The 26017-nt window shown below is 36.2% G+C and overlaps 1 protein-coding gene across 1 annotated transcript in view; it reads right to left on the bottom strand.

Moving 5' to 3' along the window:
- Positions 1–25641, bottom strand: part of tjap1 (tight junction associated protein 1 (peripheral)) — a 79686-nt gene extending 54045 nt beyond the window's left edge. The window contains exon 1 of the mRNA XM_039737930.1: positions 25123–25641. The gene's annotated coding sequence lies outside the window, so the exon portion shown is untranslated. The remainder of the gene's footprint in view (positions 1–25122) is intronic.
- Positions 25642–26017: the final 376 nt, after the last annotated feature.

Raw genomic sequence — 26017 nt, forward strand, 5'->3', positions numbered from 1 at the left:
TACTATATTCTATACACCAGTACTTGTGTAGAGGTTTTCTTTCCATGCCACATCTTTCAAATGCAGACTTTCTGACTTTAGGCCACAGAAAATGCGTCAATATATGATTTTAATTTTATCTTAAAAGTATAAAAAGGGCAGAAAAGTCACAATCACCAAAAAAAGAATATAGAACATGATTTAAATCCTGCTTCATAATTGCAGAAATTGCTTGGTTTACTCGCAGTATCTTTCTTAAAAAGAAAAACAGAATGCCACACCCCAAAAGAGGGCTCAAGTTCTAATACATTTTTTAAACTTTATTCCAAGGCTTAAGCATCTTCTTTAAAACTAAAATGATTGCTTACAACAGTCCAATTCTAACACGTATACTGTAGATGTCTTTTGCAAAGTGCAGATTAACAATTTATGCAGCATTGGATTGCGGACAATCCTCTCATAGTGTTTCTCTTAAACAAACAAACTTGACCCTTTTGCTTTTTTCCAAAAAAAGTTAGTGCTAGAATATTTGTTTCCTTCTGTGCTTTTTGTGTTAGTTTCTGGTTTGTCTGCTCATTTGCATCCATCTTTGAATTGTATTGCCTCTTTCAATCTCTCGCAAAACTGTTCAAATGTAATGGGACCTAAATTGCAGTTCTTAACATGTACTTGATGGCTGCCCTTTCCCTTACATATTTAAAATTATGTTGGTGATGTTAAACTATTCTGATGTGATATGGCTGAGCTTAAGGATGTGTATACATCCTGCAATGAATTCTGCACTCCTTCCCAACCTTTAACCTAGTGCCATATCCTTGATATGGACCATACCAGAAATCAAATACTACAAGCAGAGGTAATATAGAGTTTTGGATTTGTTCATTAGTTTAAGGGAGATTTTTTAGAAATGTTTGTAGTATTATCTAAGTCAAAGATACTGAATATGGCATAACAACAGGCCAATATTACCTACTTGCAACAGGCCACTATTACCTACTTGAAGGGGTTTTGATCATACTCCTCTTTCAACAATATGTAAAAGGAGTCAGAGAGGGATATTTGGTTGTTCCTTTCAGAGAAGGCTCTAGTCCTGTTGAAAGAGTGATTGGACACTTTTAGATGATAAACACCAAAGTAAGTCAAAAGACAACACAAATTGTTGAGTACTAGTGGTAAAGGAATATTGGAGAACACAAAGTGTTGCCAGTTCCAGAATCAGATGTCTGTCTCTCTCTCTCTCTCCTCCATTGTCTGAGCTCTGTCTTGTCCTTTGATAGTACAGCATTGGCCTGGAGTATTAATTAGTTAAAGAAAAAAAAAAAAACACACGCACACACACACAACTGCACTTATATAAAAATGTGGGTAAAGAAAAAACACCAGATTCTTGTTCAATTTGAATTACTTTGGCGATTACGGAAACTGACAGCATAAAACCGTTAGGTGTGTAATTGCTGCTTGGAATTGTCCTGCTGAACTGATTTTCTGCTTGTCAAATGTGTTATTTCTCTTGTATTACTAAGAGAATTGTTCCTTGTCCATGTGGTTCCAAAGAAGACCAATAGATCTGATAACACAAGTGGGTTTTTTTTTTTGTTCTTTATTTCACCTTATACAATGTCTTGTATTAGGAATTTGTTAGTTTTCGTATACCCCTTGGGGTCAGAGCGCAGGGTCAGCCATTGTACAGCACCCCTGGGGCAATTGAAGGTTAAGGGCCTTGCTCAAGGGCCCAGCAGAGTAGGATCTCTTTTGGCAGTGACGGGGATTCAAACCGGCAATCTTCCGGATAAAAGCCTCAGCCTCAGAGATACCACTCCACCCCCAGTGTTACCAGGGAGCCAGTGTCAGAAAGAAGGAAGCATATCTATACTAACAATTTTGCAGCACTAGATTGGAATAAGCACTGTAATCCATAGAACCCCATACCATAATGCCTGGTGTGGACCATGTGTGTTGTAGGCTTAGAAACTCGCCAGGTTTCTGTCAGACATTTACGTGTAACTCATTCCCAAGAAGAATCTGTTTTTATCATTAAAGGTGACTGATCACCATTATGTTTAAACTTAACTAATAAAAATTATTATTGTGTAATAAATAACTACATTTCTAGGTTTTGTCTGTATGTAAACCAACACAACTGATTTTAGTATCTTAATGACATTAAACCCAATGTTTAACCAAAGTAAGCAGGAAGAAAAATACATTTCAGACTATGGATTGTAAATTACGAAGCATCTGTCAAATCATTCATTTATTAATTTGAGGTAAATATCAAAGTAAACAGGATTTTTTTTTTTAAATGTGGCAAACAGAATCAAAGCAACAGGTACTTCCATAAAGTAGTATTTATTGTGTTTCCATACATTTTCTTTTAAAAAGTTTTCGCCTTTTGTACACAGTACCTTGGTGCTTTTAACCATCCAAAATTGGAGACTTCTGAATACACTCTCCAAAACCAGAAACTTTTGAAAATGCTGACTCAGTATTGCGATGTGGACAGGTCAGAACGTAGACTTAAAAATGCAGACTCTAATCACACTTCATTTGCTTTGTGCTTATGTATCCCTTCGCTGATTGGATTGTGTCATTAAGTCTTATTCACTGACTGGTCAGCCTTCACGGAAGAAAACTATATTCCAACATAGCAGACCTAGAAAAGTTTCCATCCCTGGTGTTTGTTGTGTTGCTTCCCTGTACGCACTTAAATTGTGTTTTGTACAGTTTAAATGCTGCAGGGATACACAAAAAGGAAAATTTACTGGTTGCTACTCTTCTGCAATAAATCATGTGGCGTGATCAACCCTTTAAGAATTTTCTGCCAATGTGTTGCATGTCTTGTGTAGGCCCAACTTTGCCCTTTTTGTATTTTTGAGAACAATTCCTTGTTGAATGACCAAACGATTGTCAGTGAACTGACTCTCCCTTTGGATTATGGAGGACGATAGTCAGTGTAATGTTGATAGTTTAATCAATCCACAGCAACTGACCACAACCCATCCTGCAAACCATCCATGGCCCATTACCTTTAAATACAACAGTAACTTGTGACACAATGGCAACAACCTGTGAACCATATTAAGAGACCCTGATTTAAACAATTCATTTGTTTGTTACAATAAAAGCAAAAAACCTCAACAAGTATATGCAGACTTTAACTAGCTCCTTGTATATTGGGATGCTCTAGAAAAAAGAAATTTAGACCAAAGTTTTCACAAACAAGTTTAGGAATAGTAATCAGTAAGCGTTAAGTACAAAAACTGTAGGTAGATTCCATAGAAAAGAAAAAGAAAAATACAAGAAAACTTTCTGAAACCTTAAATGCTAAATCTTATAACAACAAAATGCCATGATCTATTAAAATGGGTATTCAGAAAGTAGAGTTCAGAGATTAAAAGTATGGATGAAACAAAAGATAGAACAGAGGTGGTACTCCAGGAATGACTTTTTAAATAACCCTGGATTAGTGGGTTCTCAAATGATGAAAGGTTCAAAAGGAGGAACTTGTTCTGGGTAAGCCATCAGCCCATACATCACAAGGTGAACACTAAAAATGCCAAACTTTTATTGATTAAATTTAGTATCATACATTTACCAAACGTGTTTTAAAATAATCAAATGGTTTATACATTCAAACCCTGTTAAACTACAACACATTGCATACAAACATGAAAAAGTTCTGATGAACACTTGCCAACTAACAAAATGGAGATTTAAAACAGAAGGGATTAAAACATAAATACTGCCTGTCCACTAAACAAGAAAAAAATCCTTGCCAGAGGACACAAAATCTCTAATCACTGATTAACAGTGGCCTGAATTTACCCACAAACTTGTAACAACAGATAGAAATTAGTACCCTGAAGGCAAGCAGACTGCCAGCAACATAAAAGCTCCAATACTCAACAAGCAACAGAAACAAACAGTGAGGCCAATCAGAGTGAAAGAAAATGAGCAAACTGACTAGTCTTAGCTGTGATACTCTTATAATCATATTTCTGCAGGATAGTGTATTTCTATTGCATATTATATATATATATATATATATATATATATAAAACAATTCTTCGACCTTGGACACTGTGTCTGCAGATTTTCTTAACTACTTCCAGCTTTTCACCTATATCTTAATCGAACATGCTGCAATTTACTTGTTTCATTCTTTATTTGTCAATCAAGACATCCCCAACATGATCTGTTCATGTGTTATCTGAGTTTTAGATGAATCATTTGTCATCCTAAGATTAATGTGATATTTTTATTTTGAAATTGTTTGCGGAGTAGCTTCCTAAAGAGAAAAGTTATTCTCTCACATATATTGTTATTTACAATTCATCTATCTCGCTTATTGTTAACTATTACGATATGGATACAATTCAGGGAATACACTTCAAAAGAGAAAATTGAATTAAAAAGGTCAAGTTAAAAGTCTGAAAATTAAAAAGTCAAAAACAAATCTTTAATTTCCCACAAGTAACTCGTACAGCAGTGTCTTCTAAATGCACAATAAAAACATAGAAAGTACAGTTAGTTTCAACTATTCAGCAGCAATCAGTTAATCTCTATTTCATATAGCATCTTTCAGCAGATACAATTATATTGCTTTATTTCATCATATACCATATTTTTAATCTTGATGCAGATTGTGTTGAACAAATCGCGTTCCTACAATTAATGTAAAGCCATCAACTTAGTGTTTAATAACCCTGCAGTAATACTTAAGGCCGAATGGAATCTACAAACACATGAGCTAAAGCAAGGTTTAATGTTCATGTCTAACTTATTTGTAACTCTGAAAACCTTTGCACACCAAGCCCATTTTTATTTGTCCAAAGTACTTATGCATTTAATGAGCTTTGCTGTAAGCAAATGTGAGAAACGGCATACAACATACACAAAGGTACTTGTCTAAAAGTGAGACAAAAATAATGTATGGCGTTTAGTCATTTTCCTCCTGTGTTTGCAACCTGCTGGTTAATTCAGAAGCCGTTTTTTTATTTGCATGTCATTCTGAAAGTACTGAGATTTAAAGGCTGCTGCCTTTACAGCTTGTTGAAAAGTGATTTAAATAATTGAATATAAAAGTATAATCATCTTAAATTAAACAGAAGCATGTGTACACCTTATTTGGAATCCAGAACCTGACACTCTTTTAAAAATTCTATTATACTCGTAGTTTTGAAGCTTTCCATTAATGACCCATTTCAACCAATTTTATTATCGCCAATTTTTGCTATTAGTTGAACTCCCATTGTTGATTACGTTTTAAAAACAGAAAAGGATTACAACAGAAGTGAATTATGGTAATCCCAAAAATGCAACTATTACTATCATTCAATTTTCTAACTATTTATGCATTAACCAAAATATTTTACAGTTTTTGAAGTAACATATGGAGCCTAAGCCACAAAAATTATTGTTGCTACCAACTCAAGCAAAAATATAAAATTTAAATGCAGCATTCTGTGGCTACTGAGTCTCAGTTTAAAGATGAGATGAACACTACTTTACAATATGCAAAGACATGTAATCAATATGTCAAACATTCATTTCACCAATAAACATGCTGTGTAGCTGATGAGATTCGTAGTAGTCTCTTATCAACATTCGAACGTCCAAAAAGGGGCACGGCGAGTTACAGGTATAAATCATTGCTTGAAAGCCCAGCCTTACTATCTTGGTCCCAAGTAAAATGTTAACTTCTTTCAAAAAGACACAATATGCACCAATACTTTGACTTGACATATTCAGAAAGGTGTCATTGATAGATTTATTGATATCTCCATGTCATTCCATCTTATTGTGTCCAATTCACGGTCTAATTTTCAGTTCTTAAGAAAAACAATGAATGCAGATTCTGTAGATTTTTTTTGGTTTAATAGGATTTATTACTTGCCATTAACTAGTACACATCAGGACACTGAATTTGCCTTTCATTTTACCCAAGTCCTGTAAAAACAGGTATAAAATTAAATATACTATGCTAATAAAATGTACATTTTTCAGAAGTCTGAATATTTCACAGGATCAATTAGACTCTGACAGGAAAAAAAAGTTCTCCGCTGCAACAAAAATCCCTCATATTTCTGGCTTTTAAGCAAGAAAATTTAACATTGGGCTACCTTGTAGAACAATTGAAATGACAGACACTTAATAAATTGTCAGTATAAGTATCATATGGGGTAAAGTACCTACCAGACATACATATGGAAACAGTAAATTTTGCAGGAACAGTCCAACTACAGTGTGGTAGAATTTTATGCAAAAGCCAAAAAAATCTTTTCAGAAATAACAGACAGAGAGACTTCTCTGGCTTAAGACATTATAGCTTTACCAATTTACTGAAATGAAAGTAAGTGTGATCCTTAGGATTCAATAGCTATTGACACTACATTAGATCTTATTTTATAATGTGTGCCATAGTTATGATACTGCAGAATGCCCAGGATGGCCAAGGTCATCAAAAACAAGGACTGCCCGTAGAAAAAAAGAATGAGAAGAAATAATTTTCTCCAGCTGTTAACTGGACTTCCTTTTTATTTTCCTCTCTTACACTAGTCTCGTGGGGCCAGACGGGATTCTCAAATAAGAATACTGTACATGTTTAGGGACAATTTAAAAAGTCTGTGGTGAATTGCGGCAGACCGCTACAAAGGCTACACACAGGGTTTCTTCCTGAATCACCCACCCCAATTCCACTAGTCCATGCACATTAAAACCCCAGGACTCAGGAAGACAGCAAAAGATACTGAAAAAAAGACTTGGTGAGGACAGAAAATAAAAAGTTAAAATTACTCTTATCAATTTAAGAGCTCAGTACCACAAGCTAACCGAAGCTTTATAATTCATCTGTTCATTGTAATGAGCACTGTGACAAAAGAGACAGCTACTGGGCCCATGTGTTTGTCAAGTGCTTCTGTTTGCTACAATACGTTTGTCATTTTGTATCATTAACATGTTAAAAGCTGTTTGCTTTCCCATTAGACAGTAATGTTAACTTTCTTTAGTTATTAGTTTAGACATGCGGTCAAAATGGAGATGCTGTGCAGCCTCGTCATGCTTCTACTGGTGTTGTTATGCAGATTTGTTGATTACGGTGAGTTAAGTACTGAAATCTTCATTCCCTGTGGCTCTTTATCAACTCTCTTAATGGCAGCCCTTTTCACCTACTTTTGACAGGCTGTGACACATTTATGTCAAATGCGCATTTTTTCCATTTACAAACACAGCTGCCAAATTCTTTCAACCTTGCATCGAATCTTACACTATTATCGTAACCGAACAGCAGCACACACAGAACCTGCGACAATGTATTTTTCACATTTACTACTAGTCCATCAATATCTTCGAATGCCTAAGTATAGTCTGAGGGTGCAGAAAGGTTGTTCTCTTGCAACAGGTTGTTTACTTTTAACATGTGCAGTGTGCCGATCAGAGAACCAGGTGTAGTGTACATAACCAACACCACAGATGCAACAGCTTCCCACATGAAATATTTTTATCTCATGCTTATTGTATACAAAGTTGTGTCCTATCCTTATTTGTTCAGTGGTGGGAGAGTGTTAAAGAAGCCAAGTTAAGAACACAGGTTGGACTCGGGTTACAGAGATTCCACAAATAAGCATATAAAACAAGAATCTTCCTTTTCATCTGAATTTCAATTAACTTTCATCTGGAGTCTTCCTTTTTATCTCATGAATGAACCAAACTATTTTTGACACAGATAATTACACAGTCGTCATTAATGGCACTGCATAATATGGACTTTGTTAACAAGCACTTCAATGCAAAAAGGTGTGCCTATGTGCACAATTAATCATTAATATGTGTGACTTGTTATAAAGTATGTTTCATTCTGATATGTATATAATATTTTATACAGCTGCCTATAGAAACCACAGAATTTTTAATTATATGACATAGATTTTTGGCAGTGATACCACTCCTACTGTCAATGCTCCATTTAAGAAAAATGAAGCACTGACAGTGGGAGTTTAAATATAAGTCAATGATATTTAAATGTTTGCCAAATAAATATCATCATCACATGAATGACTACCCTTACATTTTATTGTCTGTGAGATATTTACAAGAAAATCAAAGACATGAGAGAGAGTTTGAATGAGTTTATTTCAAAGGCAAAACATTTAGCTTTTAATAAAAACACTATGTGCATTTGCCACGTAAAATTATGTTATAAATTTGAAGTATTTTTTACAAATTTCAAAAGTACTTTGTATGTTCTTGCACCTTACAATGGGGCTCTATGGATCAACACATTCAAACATGGTAGAAAGCCTTTTAAAATTACCAAATACATTCATTTTCAAGCCAAAAAAAATGTTACCTAGTATTTGGTATTGATCTTTGTCTTGTAAAATGCCAAACTTATCTTTTAATGTAGTACTCCAGAGAGTCTGGACCACCTTTAGTTTATATATCATCACAAGAGTTCCATAGATGATGACACATCGTTAAAACATCATGGCACACCTAAATAACAATTCTGCTGCTCCAGAAAAGCTTATAGACTGTATAACACAACATTCAGAACTTTTTTACCATCAAAGTTGATCACAAAGCTCCTGGTCTAGGGACTCCGCACTAACCTATGCAACTGCATTTTGGACATCAAAAAAATGGCAAATTACAGCATGTATGCACTTGGGCAGCATCACTTCCTCCCTACTGATCCTAAACAAAAGCACTCCACATGGCAGGGCTCCTTTTTAATCTATCACTGTACGCCTAGACACAGCTTCTACATCATTAAATTTTGTGATGATGCCAACAATGATGAGATAGAATCTCTTTTTTAATCCTTCTCACTTATTTTAGTGAGAAATTTTGTACTCAATAAGTTTAACTTGAATAATAGCTTGCTGTCTAGCATTTCAACTTGATTTCTCCACCATTTTTTGTAAACTGAAATTAAATATCTAGAGATTAAGAAAAGATGTTGGGCAAAGATAGGAGTGGCAGGGTTACAGAGAGCTGCTACAAAATGGACTCAGAAACCTGGTAGCATTTTACGTCCAGACTAAAAGTATGTTTTTAATATTTCCCTGGTTGTAACATTAATAAAAAAATATTAATCACCAAATTAAAATGGCTGGTCACATCCACATCTATTTTACAGTATGGAACCCAAATTTCACCGAATGTATGATTAGGAACTTTTGCATAAAGAACAGGTTTATCTGTGACACTGATTTGCAACCAATGCAACCTACGTGATTTTCTTTATTCAGAAACACACAGTACAAGTAAGCCAAACTTTGTCCTGCTGCACTCTGTTACCCAGGAAACATATACAGTATGCAATATCAGAGCAATGAGATAATAGAAAAACCTTATTTCTTTATAGAGTCACAACACCGGAACAAACACTGTAAAGTGTAAAACAAACAAAACGAACCAAAGCATTTTATTTGATTGAACCCATGGTCCCTGAAGTGAAGCTACTTTCACATTTTTTGCAGTGACCACTGAAAATTTGAAATTCTCATTCAGACACACTGCTACTAAACAATGTTTAGTGTACTGGATTTGAAACTATTACCGTAAGCACTATCAGTAAAATAATTCTAATATTTTTTGAAATATGATAAACAAAAAAAGCAGTTCTGATTTCAGATCAGCTTTTTCTCGGGTCAGAAATAAATGATTGCCAGCATTAGTAGGTGCTATGATAAGTAATACCAGCTTTCAGAGATTCATTTTAGTTACAAAAGTTGTGAAATGAATTCTTTATGATCAACCACACCACAAACTCTAACTATGATCTTGATTGATTAATTGAAAATGAAAGTTGAACAGGAGTACTAAAACAAGTTTTAGTTAAAAACTGATTCATCAGTTATTTAAGTAACTGGCTGTAGCATGCAGTGGCATTGCCATTTCTTAAACCTTAAAGGATCCATTGGATTTCTTCTCATCGTATCTACATAGTTCGGAATACAGGTTCTCTGTGGCTGGAAAATATATATACTGTACTAGAACAGGATACTCACTGTGAGGTGTTTGTACATACAGAAAAAGTTTACTGTCCCCGATTAGCTCCGATTTTCTGTCACGCACTGCCTGTCTTCTATCAAGCTGAAGGTACAGAAGACAGGCAATGCGTACTGATTACTGTATCTGAATATTGCTTGTCACTTCTAGGCAAATGTAGTTTAAAATAATACTTACAATGCTTCAGTATAATAGGAAAATCCTTCTTTGATACCATGTGCTAACTATATGGACTTTAGATTTAAAAGTTTAGTTTCAGTTGCAAATCAGGAGTCTTGAGGACAGCAATTTTTTTAATCATCACATTAATTAAAAATCTAATACAATAAAAGCTGAAAAATCCACACAGGTTAAATTACTAGAGCAGTGGATATAACTTATCCTACCAAATTACATTATTAAAATTTTTATTATTAAAGATGCTCCAATCAGGTTCTTTTAAGGAGAGAATGATCATAGATTTCACGTTACAAGAATTGCTCGATTTTGGGTTTTTTTTTCCCTTATCTTTTTACATTTTATTTTACTTTTACACTAACTTCCTGCATAACTCTACATTAAAGTGGTATTTTTTTACAATTAAAACTGCAGAGCACAGGTCTTACCTCTTCATTTTTTTATAAAATTAAAACTGTAATTACATGCCACAATTCAAATAAAATATTCAGCATGTTAAAGGATATTGGTATTGTTCATATCCAAGTTTTTTCACAAACAGGATATATATATGCATCTGCCACACTAAACTGTGCTCTAAAGTTACGTTTTTTCTATAAACTAAAATCTACATATCCTGTCCTCACTGGTGCTTTACCATGGTGGCTAACGAACATTAGTACAATCTAGACAAGAACGGGCCATTCAACCCAACAAAGCTCGCCAGTCCTATCCACTTATTTCTTCTAAAAAGCATCAAGTCGAATTCTGAAAGTCCCTAAAGTCTTACTGTCTACCACACTACTTGGTAGCGTATTCCAAGTGGCTAGGTTCTTTGTGTAAAGAAAAAATTCGTAATGTTTGTGCAAAATTAACCCTTAACAATTTTCAAACCGTGTCCCCTTGTTCTTGATGAAGTCATTTTAAAATAGTCTCGATTCACTATACCAACTCCCTTCATAATTCTAAACACTATCAATCATGTCACCTCATAATCTTTGTTTGCTTAAACTATAAAGGCTCAGCTCTTTTAATCTTTCATCATAAGTCAATCCCTATAACCCTGGAATCAGCCTAGTTGCTTTTATCTGGACCTTTTCTAGTGCTGCTATGTCATTTTGTAGCCTGGAGACCAAAACTGCACACAGTACTCCAGATGAGGCCTCACCAGTGAAGGCTGCGCATAACCTCCTGTGACTTGTACTCCACACATCGTGCTATACAACCCAACATACTGTTTACCTTCTTAATGGCTTCTGAACACTGTTGTGAAGTCAATAACTTAAGAGTTCACTATGACTCCTAAAAACTTCTCATAAGGTCTACTCTCGATTTTCCGACGGCCCATTGTGTATTCAAACACAACATTTTTACTTCCTATGTGTAATACTTTACATTTACTGACATTGAATTTCATCTGCCACAAATCTGCATAAGCCTGTATGCTATCCAAGTTCTTCTGTAATGATATAACGAATTCCAAGTTAGCTGCTAATCCACCTATCTTGGTATCATCATCAAACTTAACCAGCTTGTTACTTATATTGCTATCTAAATCATTCATATATATAAAAAAAATAGCAGTTGCCCTACCACTGACACCTGTGGAACACCACTCTTAACATCGGCCAATTCTGATGAGGTTCCTTGCACCATGACCCACTACTTCCTGTGTCTGAACCAATTCTGCACCCATCTAAAAACCATCACCCTGAACTCCCACTTTTAGTTTGATGCCCAACCTCTCATGTGGGACCTTATCAAATGCTTTCTGAAAGATAAATAATATCATAAGCTCCACTTTGATCATATCCTTTTGTTGTCCCCTTATAGAATTCCAGCATGTTAGTAAAACGCAACCTCCCTCTTCTGAATCTATGCTGACTGTTCCTAATAACTCCTGTCCTTGCCAGGTAGTGCTCAATCTTATCCTTAATAATTCCTTCCATTAAGTTTCCTGTGATACATGTTAAGCTTACTGGCCTATAATTGCTTGGATCTGCCCTGTCACCCTTTTTATATAACCGGGATATTTGCCATTTTGCAGTCCTTCTGAATCTCTCCAGTGAACAGTGACTGCCTAAAAATGTGAGTCAAGAGTTTATATTTGTAATCGCTAGCCTCCTTAAGAACTCGAGGGTAAATATTATATGGTCCTAGTGATTTGTTTGATTTCAGCCAACTTAATCTGAGCAGTACTTCTCCCTCTACAATTTCCAAATCCCACAGTAATTCCTTAGTAGTTCAGTTTACCTCTGGGAGGTTATCCACTTGCCCACTTGTGAAGACATAGAAAAATGTAAGTTTAGGGCATCCGTCATTTCATTGTCTGTATCCTTTAATTCTCCTTTACTATTTCTGATGCACTTCACCTCCTCCTCAACTCTTCTTTTACTACTAAAATACTGAAAGACTCTCTTGGGGTCTTCTTTCACCATTATCTGCTATATTTCTCTCCAACTGTCTTTTAGCCTCCCTGATACTCTTTTTAATGGTTGCTCTCATGTTCTCATATACTCTATGATCCACTTTGCAGTCAACAGTCTTGTATGCCTTACAAAGCAGTTTTTCTTTGCAGCTTGTTTTTTAAATCTTTACTAATCCACAGTGGAGTTTTATTAATTTCCTATTAATTCCAAATTTGGGTATGTATCTGTCCTGAATTAGATGTAAAACATTTTTAAACCTGTTCCACTGCTCCTCGAATGTCTCCATACTTAAAAGCTTATCCCAGCATATCCTCCTTAGACTATATTGAATCTGCTCAAAATGTACCCTACCAAAGTTCAACTTAACCATTTTAGTCTTTGCATCTGCACTCTTACAAAATACTGAGAACTGTATTATATTACGGTCACTTGACCCTAGTGGTTCAATCACCTTTACACCCTCAATTCTATCTTGATTATTACAAAATACTAAATCCAGACAAGCTTCACCCCGTGTTGGTGCTTCTAAAAACTCCTGCTCTTGTGCTCCTCCATCTGCAAGGTTATCCCAGTTAATAACTGGATAATTAAAGTCCCCCATGACTATAATATCTCCCTGTAAACTTGCCTTTTTGATATTACTAAAAAGATGTGTTGAAATTACTGTCTGAATTGGGTGGTGTACAACACACTCCTAAAATAAGACCTCATTCCATAATATTTTCCAGGCGAAGCCACATGTCCTCACTAAGATGGGGCTCATCATCTAACTGAAGAGGACTTACATTTAAATTCTGTTTGACATAAAGAGCAACCCCACCTCCTTTTCTGCTGTCCTTCGTAAGAAATGTGTATCCCTCTATACTGTATTACACTCATCCCCACATTTGTTATTTGGCCAGGTTTCCAATATTGCTATAATGGGGCATCATCAGAAAATAAAAACCTAAAAACTTGCCAATGAAGTAAAAAATGTTCTGATATAGGAAAATGTGTTTCTAATGTATGTTTGTGACAACAAAAAGGATCTGGAAATAATCATTTTACCTCATATTTCTGGTACTAGCTTTCTTGTGGAAACAATATGTTTTGTATTTGCATCCATAAGTTGCCACATAAATACTGAAAAAAAACGAAATCAACCCATCTATGTGGCACGAATAGTTTTACTGCGATTTGGTCTTTCAAAAGGAAATTACACCCCATAGGGTTTAAAAGATTATTGCCGAAGAAGACAAAAGCTGAGATGGCGTGCACAACTGGTGGTCTTTTAAAATGGCTGAATCTCATAATATTGCTTGTTTTTGTTGCTTGTTTGAAAATGACACACATCGATTATACAATGTGGGTACAATCACATGAAACGGATCAATAATCAACAATTGCCTTGGATGTATTCAGTAACTTTTTAAGCTTATTTTTCAGCGATATCCCATACCTCATTATCCTCCATTGTAAAGTGCCAGTGAGGGTGAGATTTTGTTTTTGAAATTTACAGAAAACTAGCAAAATACCCGCACTTTGCAGCGGAGAAGTAGTGTGTTAAAGTAGTAATGAAAAAGAAAAGGAAACATTTTGAAAATAACGTAATATGAATGTCAATGTAATTGTTTTGTCACTGTTATGAGTCTTGCTGATATATATATATATATATATATATATATATATATATATATATATATATATATATATATATAAAATATATATTTATTTATACATAATATATATATTTATTTATACCAACTCGCAATATTATTTAGGAATATCGCAACATTTTACTCACCAAAAATTTGGATTATTTGTAAACAAAATCAATCCTCCTCTCTTTCCTCAAAAACAGTTCAATTACTCTGTTGTACGGATTATTCGTGCCCTTCAGTTCCATCAAAAAGTCCCTTTCAATTTCCATCGAAGCTAATGCTGAAAGTCGAACCTGCCCTGTCGTATTTCTGGCATAAGTTTTAATTCGCTTTAGGGCTGAAAATGTCCGCTCAACAGAAGCGGTGTACATGGGAATGGTCACCGCCAAATATACCAATGTGAACAGCTGCCCCATGCTCTCATTCAGATTTTTCTGATGAAGTAAGTCAAGGAGATCAGTGGGAGATTTTCCTGCAAAATCATCCATGGCATACATTACAGTCAGTTCTGTTTTTAGCCGAGACAGATCAAAAACCGCTCCGTGGCTCTTGTGTTAAACTTGTATTCCCGAAACTTCTGGGGCTCGAGGAGTGTGACAAACATCAGGTTTTCGTGGTCTTGAAATCTGGTCTGTGTCTGGCAAATAATATTGTCCAGAATCCTGCCATGGAGTTGGCCGTAGTGCGTGCGAGGATCTTGCACTCGGAGCGCTTGCGCTGCGTTCAGTGGCCTCGTAGAGTTCCTCATTGGCTTCTATCCAACCAATGGGTCTGAATACGGTGACGTTGCCGTACGCCTGCTAGAGGGCCCTACTGACACAAACTCAAAATCTGACTGGTTGAAGCAACAGGTTAATCAACATTTGTTCTGTGTTAAGAGTGCCTGCACAACGGATTGTGAAGGCCTCTCTGCCTGGCAACAAATGATGGCTGAAATATGATTGGTTAAATGCTTTAATACGAAAATACATGCCTGGAAGCAGCACAACCATCGAAAAAGCTATGAAAGGAAGAAGACAGACTATTTGGAATTATTTAATAAGTATTCATGGACAAAATATAATTAACATCAGTTTGTGATTCAGATATTTTTACTTATGAAAATGCTAAGCACAGTCCTTGACCCGCGAATATTTACCTTATATGGGCAGGCACTCAATTACGTGGGAGGCGTGATGATGCGAGACGCAACTCTGCCACAGCCATCGCGCTGCAGTCTATTACAGTATATGGACAAAAATAAGTTCCAGTTATGACCATTACGCGTAGAATTTCTAAATGAAACCTGCCCAACTTTTGTAAGTAAGCTGTAAGGAATGAGCCTGCCAAACTTCAGCCTTCTACCTACACGGGAAGTTGAAGAATTAGTGATGAGTGAGTGAGTGAGTCATTCAGTCAGTGAGGGCTTTGCCTTTTATTAGTATAGATGCTTAACTTTAGAACACAATTTTGAATGCCACATGCATATATACTAAGTTTGTGAAGAAATAACTTTGACCTGTAAAATATTGATCTCATCCGTTAAAAGCATGTTAGCTTTCAAGAACCTGGAAGGCGAACATGCTTAACAAGTTTACACATAAAATATACACATTTGGGTTTTTAAGTTAATAAGCCTATTTTTTTTTTTTTTTACTAAGTACCATAGGCAAATTCTTATTTATTCTATTTCTAATTAAAAACATTAGCCACTGTATTAAACACAAGTACTAAATACTCAGACAAGGAGTGTCCATTTTAATTAAAGGGCAAAACAAAAGAGGTCTGAACGTATTAAGTTTCTCTTTCATATCTTGCAGAAGATATCCAGCTGTACTCGGAGAGGAAGAGAAGAGACAACATATAAGTCTGCTGTTTCTCTCCTAAGATTCCCTATTCTCATTTTTTTTTTTTTTTTTTACTCCACCTTCATTACTGTGAAAGCCAATTCTGTGCTCACTCTCTCCTAAAGTCTGACTGTGGGCTCTCCGTTTACAGAAAATTAAGGCAGCAAAATGGCATGTGAGCTACCTCTAGTACCATAATGCATCATGTAACGGAGCACTACAGCTAAATTACTATAAAGCTTAGAAAAGAAGATTTTTTTTTTCTTTTTTTTTGAGATTAGCCAACTTACTGATCACTGATCAAGTCATTTTGAGTGAATATTGGCTGACCAGCAGCCAATCAATCGGAGCACCTCTAATTATCATCAAGCCAGCAAGTTCATGGCTATAAAACTTATTACTTATAGTGCTCCTGTAATGTATAAATTATATTCTGCTACACATAGTTAGATGTGGTTGACAGGAGGCATGTATGACTATGTTGGCTACAGTTTCTGCCCGAGTCACAGTGGGAGAAAAATAGGTCAGAACAGGTTTGAACCCAAGTTCACATAGAGCCTTTTTATTTCAAATAGAAAGCATGGACTCACTTTGGATTTTACAATATCAATAGAGAATTCGACATGAACACACTCAATATGCAAAATTTGCTCCAGAATAATAAAGGTCTTCTGCAAGTCAGCGAGATGCCTGTTGTGCTTTGTTTCAAAAATGCAACAAAGGAAAGAAAGATACAAGAAGCTACAACATTACTGATCTCTGGAAACTAATACGTGTCTGTGGTGGAAAGAAAATCAGTCTGAATTCAAGGAACAAGTCGTCTCTCCAGGGCACATGCTCCATTGTTGGAAACATTTCCATTGATCAAAGTAGCAGCTTCAATTCAGAGCATCTTGACCAGCTTTTCTTCTTGCAAAAGAACCTTATTATCAAAATCTAGGATCAAATTCAGTTTGCTTACACCAGAAGCTATGCAGCACACTTTCACATCAGTAATGTATTTGCACTAAAAAACGGTTTTCTTTAAAATCTGGTAAAGTGAATTCAATTTTTTAAAAACAGAGCTAGTATTTAGTATCATAAATTCTGCATGATTGAAGTTACCTTTATTGCAAATAACCAGTATTTCTAGTAAAGGTACAATTTCTTTTATCGGCAGAGAAAATGGATGTGTTATTTGTTGGTTTGCTGCTAATTAAATAAGCATACTGCTCATTTTCTGATAATTAATCTTAAGGAGGCACTTTAACATTGAAGAATATAATCTTTAATTTAAATGTGTGGAGCCACATTGTGTCTTTAATAAAAATGTCTTCAACAAAATTCACTTTAAAAAAAAAAAAAATTCATCCCCCAAAAAATCAAAAGATCTCCTGTTGATTCCCACCTTTATTCTGAAGCTTTACAATTGTCATTTTCTATGCAAATAAGATTGCCCTTAGTTTAAATGGTGGCATTTTTCAGCTTCACACCACGTCACCCTGATACTGCCAGCTACAACTGCATTTTCCAGAGGCATAAGGAGAACATTGACAGTGCCAAATTGTAGTGATTATCCATGCTGAATAATGTACAACAGAACATTTCTTTTAACAAGATTCTGTAGAGATGAATCTCAAAAGGCAAGTCTTAAAGGGTTGTAGCTTTCATTTAAAATGAGTGGCGGCAGCAGACCTTTATCAGGTATGCAAGTCATAAATCTTCCTGCTTGTTTAAAATCCTTTTTCCTTCCTACTTGTCCTCTTGACACCAGCAGATGGCTGCTGCAGCCCTTCAATAACTTTAGAAAAGAACGATATCAACTTTCACATTTAGAGGGCAATATGCACAAGCTTGTTTAATTTCTTTCATGTGCTGATCCAGATGTGTGATAAAATACTATATTTAAGAATCAATACCTTTGAAATAGTTAATTCTTACAATTCTCAAAAGTTATGAATGACAAAAATACGTGGGTCGAAAATATTCACCTGTTAATTCTAAGATAATAAGTATTATAAGTGGAGGCTCATTTAAATACTGTTTTGACAAAAAAAAGTCAAAAAAATGCGCAAAGTCCATTTGTTACATTAGAATAATTTTGTTGACAAAAGGCAACTCGGCCCAGCAAGCTTGCCAACCCTAGTCAATTAGTTTCTTCACAACAACACTGTGTCAAGTTTTGAAGGTCCCCAAGGTCCTAATGTCTACCACACTACTTGGCAACTTACTCCATGTGCCTGTGCTACAATTTACAAGTGCTCGCATTCACAAGTAAAATAAATGGCTTAAGGCAAACATTTTTACAAGTGATCAAAATACCACTTTCTAAATTAAATAGGCAATTTTTAATTTTATCTCCATTGCTCAACTTGTGCTAGCTTAAAATTCAGATGGCATGAAAAAGATAAAATTGGATCAAACAAATGTGGTCATCAACAAAGAGGGAACAAAAAATCTGTTTATTAAACAATGGGGAGAAAAATTACTATAAAACAGAATGTAATTTCAAAACAACTGCACTATGCATTTTAGGATACAACTAAGAATGGAAGCATGCTAATTTTTCATTTTTTCCAATATTTATCACAGAAAATAAATTACAGGTAAAAATCCGTTACAACAAATATTTTTACAACGAATTTTTCATTACAACAAAGTATTTTTATGGTTCTGGCAGTTTCCACATATGATACACGAGTCTATAGAAATCTCATTATTATGATGTACATTCAGCAGATACTTTCATTATAACGAATTGCACAAAAGACCTTGAAATGCCTGAATGAATCATCCACAGAGCAGTTAGTTCTGTGGTCGCAGCTCAGTTGTGCACAACGATCCCCAAACAGAAATATTGTACTTTTTTTTTCTTTCTTTCTATAACAGTTCATATTAGAGTGGAAAAAAAGTAACATTTTTGCAGCTCTCGATTGCGGCAGAAAGAAAAAAGACATTGCCAGTGATTTCGAAATTTCGCCATCGACACTGTCAACTTTCTTGAAAGAGAGCAAAAAAAGAAGAAAAATTTTGGGTTGCAAACGTATGCGAACTGCTGCATTTGAAGACGTGGAAAAAGCTGTTTTTATGTGGTCCAGTGATGCTCGTTCAAGAAACATTCCTATTAATCCGGCACTCATTCAAGAAAATGTGAGGTTTCTAAACTCTCTTGGGACCTCCCCCAACTGGACAACACACCGAAGAGTGTCCCGAAGTGCAATCACCGCATCTGTGGAAGACTATTTTTCCATTACCAGAGTAACAGCAGGCTCACAGCTCTGCTGCGGCTCTTCACCGAAGCAAACAGAAAAGATCTCAATGGGTGATGCAAGGAACATTGTAAATGTAGGGAACAGTACTACTTGGCCACTAACCTGGCCACAACTCTGCCTGACTGCTGTGTCTGTGTATAGAAGAATGACAGATCACACTACAATAACCGTTCTGTTCCTGTTTCAAGCTGAATGAAGCTGGTTTTGCTTAAGTACTGAGACTCAGCCTGGTGTTTTGGGGTGCAAGACAGGGACTTATAGTGTGATCACGATCTTTTAGGATTTGCTTCTGTGGCTCATCACTGTGAGCCTGATGTCACCCTGCCCCGCCAACAGACAAACAATCTTCCACAGACGCAGCAATCACACTTTGGGATGCACTTCAGCGTGTCGCTCTGTTGGGGAGGGGGAGCCCAAAAGAGTTCAGAAACCTCATAATATGAAGAAGAAAAGGATGATTCAGCTTCTGATTGATAACTGTGCTTCCCATTTAGATAATGTTCACATTTAGATAATGTTCACATTGAATTCCTTCCACCCAATTGCACAGCAGTGCTTCAGCCATTATATTTGGGCATCATTCACACCCTGAAAAAGTGTATTATCGCAAGGAAATGCTGAGAAAAATTCTCATCAGCATAACTTGTAGAGAGGAGGAGATTAAAATGAACACGAAAGAGGCTACTGAAATGATTGCAAAAGCCTGGACGCAAGTTAAAGAAAGCACTATTGCGACAAATACAGAATCTCATTACTACACAATTTTCATTACAACGAAATATTTTGTAGGTCCCTGGCAGTTCATCGTAACGGAATTTTACCTGTATATCAATAAACATCAAGAAACCACTACTGAATAGCAAAAGCAATCTACATAACATTTTAGAAAATAACTTAATGTAAAGATAATTCCTTTCAGCATTCCTATTTAGTTAATATTTCACAAGTTATGTCACTAATTAGTGATTCAATACTTTAAACAGAGCACAAAACTTGAATAACAAACTTAGCCAGAGGTCTTTATATTACATCAAGCAAGAAACATGAGAAAATCAACTAATAAAAGCTACTAAAACAAACAAAAGTGGGGCAAGTCAATCTTAGATATTCAAAAAGCAACAGACTATAGAAAACCAAGCCAATATTAGAAAGGAATATTTATCATAAGTGGTAAATCTTACAGCAAATAAATTAAGCAGGCTTATCCAACATTAACTTTATACCATCACATGGGAAATGAATGTAAATTAACAGTTTCTCACCCAAAATAACTCAGAATATAAATTGTGAATACATTGTAAAACCAAAGACCCTGTGACGTTAAAGAACAAGAGGTTTTTATATTGCGATTTATTAACAGCCATTTCTCAGCATGTTTAAAGTCCAATGTGGGTGTAGAAGACGTGGCAAAAGCAAATTACACCAATAACAAAGAAAGAACACCATAAAGAATCACTTCTACAAGTACAAAATGTTGTACTTGTCCAACTTAGGATGTCTAAATAATATTCACTTAACCAAAGTTTCAAGGATAACCATGAATTATTATAAAAAATAATTTAAAAAAACAGTATGCTATTTCACAGTCCAGGTGTGTACTTAAGAAAGCAACACTTGTCAGGAACTTGCAAGATTATACATCTAAAGCAAGCCACTGTACAATTTTCAACACTTTTATCAGGCAAATACTTCATAGCTAAAAATGTACATTTTAAACACTAGGGGAATTGAAACAGTTTTAAGATGTAACCTTTAACAGCACACAGCAAAAAGCATTAGGCAGACCCTAAAACATTTATGAAAAGAAGCTGTGAGGCAGCAACAATGGCTGCTTTTTCTTACATCCAGATTAGATAACTTGCTGGTTTTGCTCCTGAAATACATCCATTATCAAGTGCCTTATGTAAATTGTGGCTTCACTATCATCACACTCCTTTGCAAAGTGCCACACAAGCATGGTAGTACAGTTCCCATGTAGGAATTTATTTAGAATGGGGCATACACTTGAGGATATGAGATCACCAAAATTAGCACTTCGGGGTAAAAGTGAAATATCTTCCAAGGCCTCACTTGCTGGCATGCACTCAAGACTTTAGCAAAGAATTTTTGCAGATTCGATTTTAACTGCACAATTTAGATGTTTAAAAAGATCAAAGGATAACTGGGAAAAAAAAAAAAAAAAACTCTTCATCACAACAGCTGTGAGAAAATATAAACCTGTATTATCCTAAGTGGTGGGTGTGATTTGGACAAAAATAGGGAACCTGTTTAGTAGAGTGATTTGCTAAAACTAAACTGCTTACATAACCCTAAAAATTTAATTTAGTTTAGAATTTTGTAAAAACTGTGAAACTATTCTGTATACATTTATAAAAAAAAATAAGCAAAAGAGAACATTTTAATACTGTACAGGTATCCCAACTGTCAAAACCAATTCATCATTTGGAATGTTGTACTGATACTTATCTACCAAAAGCCAACACTACTGCAGTGCATTTGAGACTATGAAGTCAATGCAATGTAACCAATTTACTCGACTACAAATGTTAATGAACAATAAGGGTGACTAGAACTGGGTTAATATGTGCAAAACTGAAATAGTGACACCCATCCCTCTGGGGTTGTATTCAGAGGAAGAATAGCAATGTCCAGCTTTACTAACCAAACATGCACCCTATATTCTTACAAGTAAATGTTGAAGACTGTAACAAGAAAAAAAAAAAAACCCTGCCACATTAAAAATAAATGAATAGCTATACTTGGACTTGAACACAGCGTATGCACGCTTAAAAAGAGGAACACCCAAATAATAAAATTGACTTTATGTCCAACACCTTATGAACACCACCATTTTAATCCACCCCACCCCTTACAAACCTCCCACCGTTCACTTGCTATATATAGCCTTTGATTCCTGTATTTCTAATCATTCTCCTCTGATGACACCTGGTAGGTTGTTGAAAGCTTAGGAATAAAAACTGTTTTAAGAAACGTGGCTCATTTTCTCTGATTGTGGATCTCTAGCTACAAATATGCAAACCGTATCACAGATCTTCGCTTCCATTTAGGGATAAATATATGGATATTTTTCTGACCTTCTGAGTCTGTATGAAATCAGCATTGACTTCAAGATTTCAATGAAAGTATCTTATTAAGTTTAAAATATAATTTGTACTACACAGTTACCTAAATGGACAGACAAATACAGGAAACATCTTCATAAAACGTGCAGTACAAATACAAAGGAATTAAACATTGCTCATGTAAACAAACATATACAGCCTATCCTAGCAAGCAAAGGGTGCAATGCAGAAACAATTTCCTGGACAAGGCACCGCTCCATCCAAGGACTCTTAAAAATAATGGTTCTGAAATGGCATTTTACTGGGTTTTGTGGCTCCTCATAGAACCATTGCTTGGCAAAGAACAATTTCACTCTTGGAAGGGTAGCTCGAGTATGAAACTGGATTCTGTAGACTTTGAAAAAGCTTCCTAACAGTTGGACAGAACAAACAATCTACAAGTCTACCTAGCAGGATACTGACAGATCAGGAAAACAGTACTAGATCTTTTTTGCTGAATGATACTGTGGTGTAATGACATGTAAAAGACTAGGAAATGAATTTGCAAATACATAAACAATTTTACAGAAATGAGTAAGACACAAAGGATAAATCAGGAAATGTATGCATAGTGTAACATTCAAGTGCATTTAAGGGCTGCACAGGCACTGTAGCCCTCAATGGATGGAGTTGGGCAGGTAGGTTTCTAGAACCTTCTTAATCCATTTCAGGGTTGTGGGGGCCAATGACCATTCCTCTAGGACTGGACAAAAGTCTGAAAACTGGATTGAGCAGGACTCTAGTCTATCACAGGGACCACTCTTACTCAAATACAGACATAAACATAAACACACATTCATATACAGTGACAATTTGCAAGTGCCAAATAACATAACCTAAATAAATTAATTAAAATAAAAACTTCTGTAATTAATCCATTCTATACTTGAGCATGTCTTGCCAGAGTAATTTTCAGGAACTAGGGCTTACAAAGCTATTTAGTTTTGACAAATGTTAGGGAATAACAGAATTGAAAGGCAAACTTTATTGCAGCAAGTAACCATTATAGATATCAAGTGAATGTGGCACTCTAATGAAAAATTATAAGGTGACCAGATTTTCAAAGTGTTTCAGCAAAGCAATGTTTGTGCCACTGAAAAACTTAAATGGGAGGCCTGTTAAAACCAAAACATTTTAATATTCTTCATTTATTTGTTGAGATGCATAGCATGAAACTGTGACCGACCCTGACACCAGGACAAGTTGTGACCCTAATAAATTATAGTGTCAATGAAATAACCTTTACACATGGCACTTCACTCATATCTAGATAATTTGTTTTTTATAATTTTACAGTTAGGAAGAGTGGTTGAGTTACAGTGGTTTTCAGCCTTTTTGACAAGGACTGTTTTTAGTTAGAGAATCTATCATGGACTGAAGGTTTTCTGTGAAGCTTTGAGTGACTTGTTCAGAGTCCGAAGACAGCCGCCTTCTCAGGGTCTTGTAAGTAGGTGAGATGGGGTCATGCCTATTATAGCATGGGGTGGTGATGCAACAACTTTGTGTGCTGATTGGCCCTGCTGATGGTACTAGCTTAATGGTAAGTGGTAGACCCATCTTCCTTTTCTTTTTTAGGGCCCTCCTTTGGCAATTTCTTAGCAACCTCATTTGCCTAATAGGTTGCAGTGGAAAGGAATCCACTACAGAATGACCATGTGAATTCTACACAGGGAAATGAGGTAGACAGGGCATTCAGCTCTTTATCCCTTGCAGAGTGTTGGAGATGTATCGATCTGCAGAGCCACAGCACCATATGCCAGCAGTTGTTTTTTTTTTTTGGTAAAGAACACCACGTTTTTAAAGGTTGTTTCCAAATGGCCTGTACCAGTCCGAATAACCACAGTAACCACCTTGAAACAATAGCCTGAAGTGTTGGAGAGCCTCTCTCTTCTGTGTCCTAATATGCAGTTCCCTGGTATGGGAAAGAAAAGTGCACATGCATACGGTAAGAACGTGCAAAGCACATGCGGTCTGTATTTAGAACAGTCGAATTATCAAGCTGTAGCACTAACTGCTGCGCCACCCTGACGCATAACAAAAAACAGTACAATGTGAGTGTACATACCACCACCACACACACACACAATGCCGATACATAAACGTACGAGAAAAAAGAATCACTGAGAAAATTCTGCACATTATATATACTGTATTATACATCGTATATACATACACACACACAAATATGTGATACGATTTGAATCTAACAAAACTTTTTATCGTTCACTGAAATTTTAATCAAAGTTGCACGTAGTGTACAACTAAACGTGTTGAAAAATTTTAACCACCCAAATACATACACGGATACACAAATACAGACCAAATTGTATTCAAAATGGGTGCGGTAAAATTCAAAACGCTATTTTCTAAAGGAACAATAAATGATCTCGGCAATAGAGAATAAGCCGTCATAATAAACGTTGAACTGTACAATGTACTGCAGTGATTTCTACGTCAAAAGAACGAAAGTAACCGCCACGTAAAATGAATCAGAAAAAGCCGACTTCACGGCTGTTGAATACCGAGATGAGAGCAGCACTTGCGTACGCCACCATGCCTGGACATGGCCCCCACAATCCTGCTGTCTCCCCACCACAGTCAATCTCTCGAGGTAACCCCTCCACCCAATCAACCCCCGCTTCAATACCTCCTTTTCCTCTTGTCTTTCACCCAGCCGAACTGCTTTGTTTTCAAAGTCTACTCACCGGTCGCTATCGCTCCTGGCACTCCGCCTGCGTCTCCGGGTCACAAACTTTCGCCGCTTCTTCTTCTTTTTCTTCTTTCCTCGGACCCTGTTGCAAAGCCTCTCCCGAGCCCACAGCTCCAAAAAGCCGCGCTGCAACGCCGAAATGCCTGACAACGCACGAGCGCAGTGCGCACACTCTCACGCCGGCAAGCGACGGAGCAAACAAGTCTCCCAGCCGTCAGCAGGTCGCGCGGCTTTCCCCGTTCCGGTGGCTGCTCTCCGGGATAAAGTTTATCTCATTCCTTGTCCGCTGCCGCCGCCATCTCTCCCCGCGGGGTATGCCGGGTAATCCTTAGGAATCCCCACGCAGTACGAGCTGCGCGCGGCGACTCGAGGCGAAACGTCGACTGGCAGGCAGTGATTGCCGTTGTTGGCCCAGACGTCATCGAACTTATTATTTTTTTTTGTTATTAATATCTCCGAGTTTAAACCTGTCTATGACGTGCGTTGTGATCGTCATTAGCCAGTTAATATTACTATTTAAAGCTAAAGCTAACAAAAAGAGACGGCAGATGAAGAAAAGAGTCGAAAAGTTTACCCAAGTTTGTGCCGTTGTTCTCTAAGTACAGATTTAACAGTTTTAGACTTCGCTCAACTGCATCCTAACTTTAAAACTGCGCCCAAGGTATGTGTCAAGTAACTACACGACATGGTTTTTGGAATAGACACATGCACTGCGGTTATCCTCGAAAACCTTGCAGACGCAAAATCAAAATTTAGAAACAAAAGAAATCAATTAACGTAAGCCGCCAATTTACGCTGTTTGTAAGCAATGTGGTGATTTACTTCGTAAGGTAGAAGTACATAATAAACAAGAATAGGTGCGTCAAATATTTGAAATGTTAACGTCAGTG

The sequence above is a fragment of the Polypterus senegalus genome, chromosome 16, assembly GCF_016835505.1.
Source record: "Polypterus senegalus isolate Bchr_013 chromosome 16, ASM1683550v1, whole genome shotgun sequence".
NCBI classification, from domain to species: domain Eukaryota; kingdom Metazoa; phylum Chordata; class Cladistia; order Polypteriformes; family Polypteridae; genus Polypterus; species Polypterus senegalus.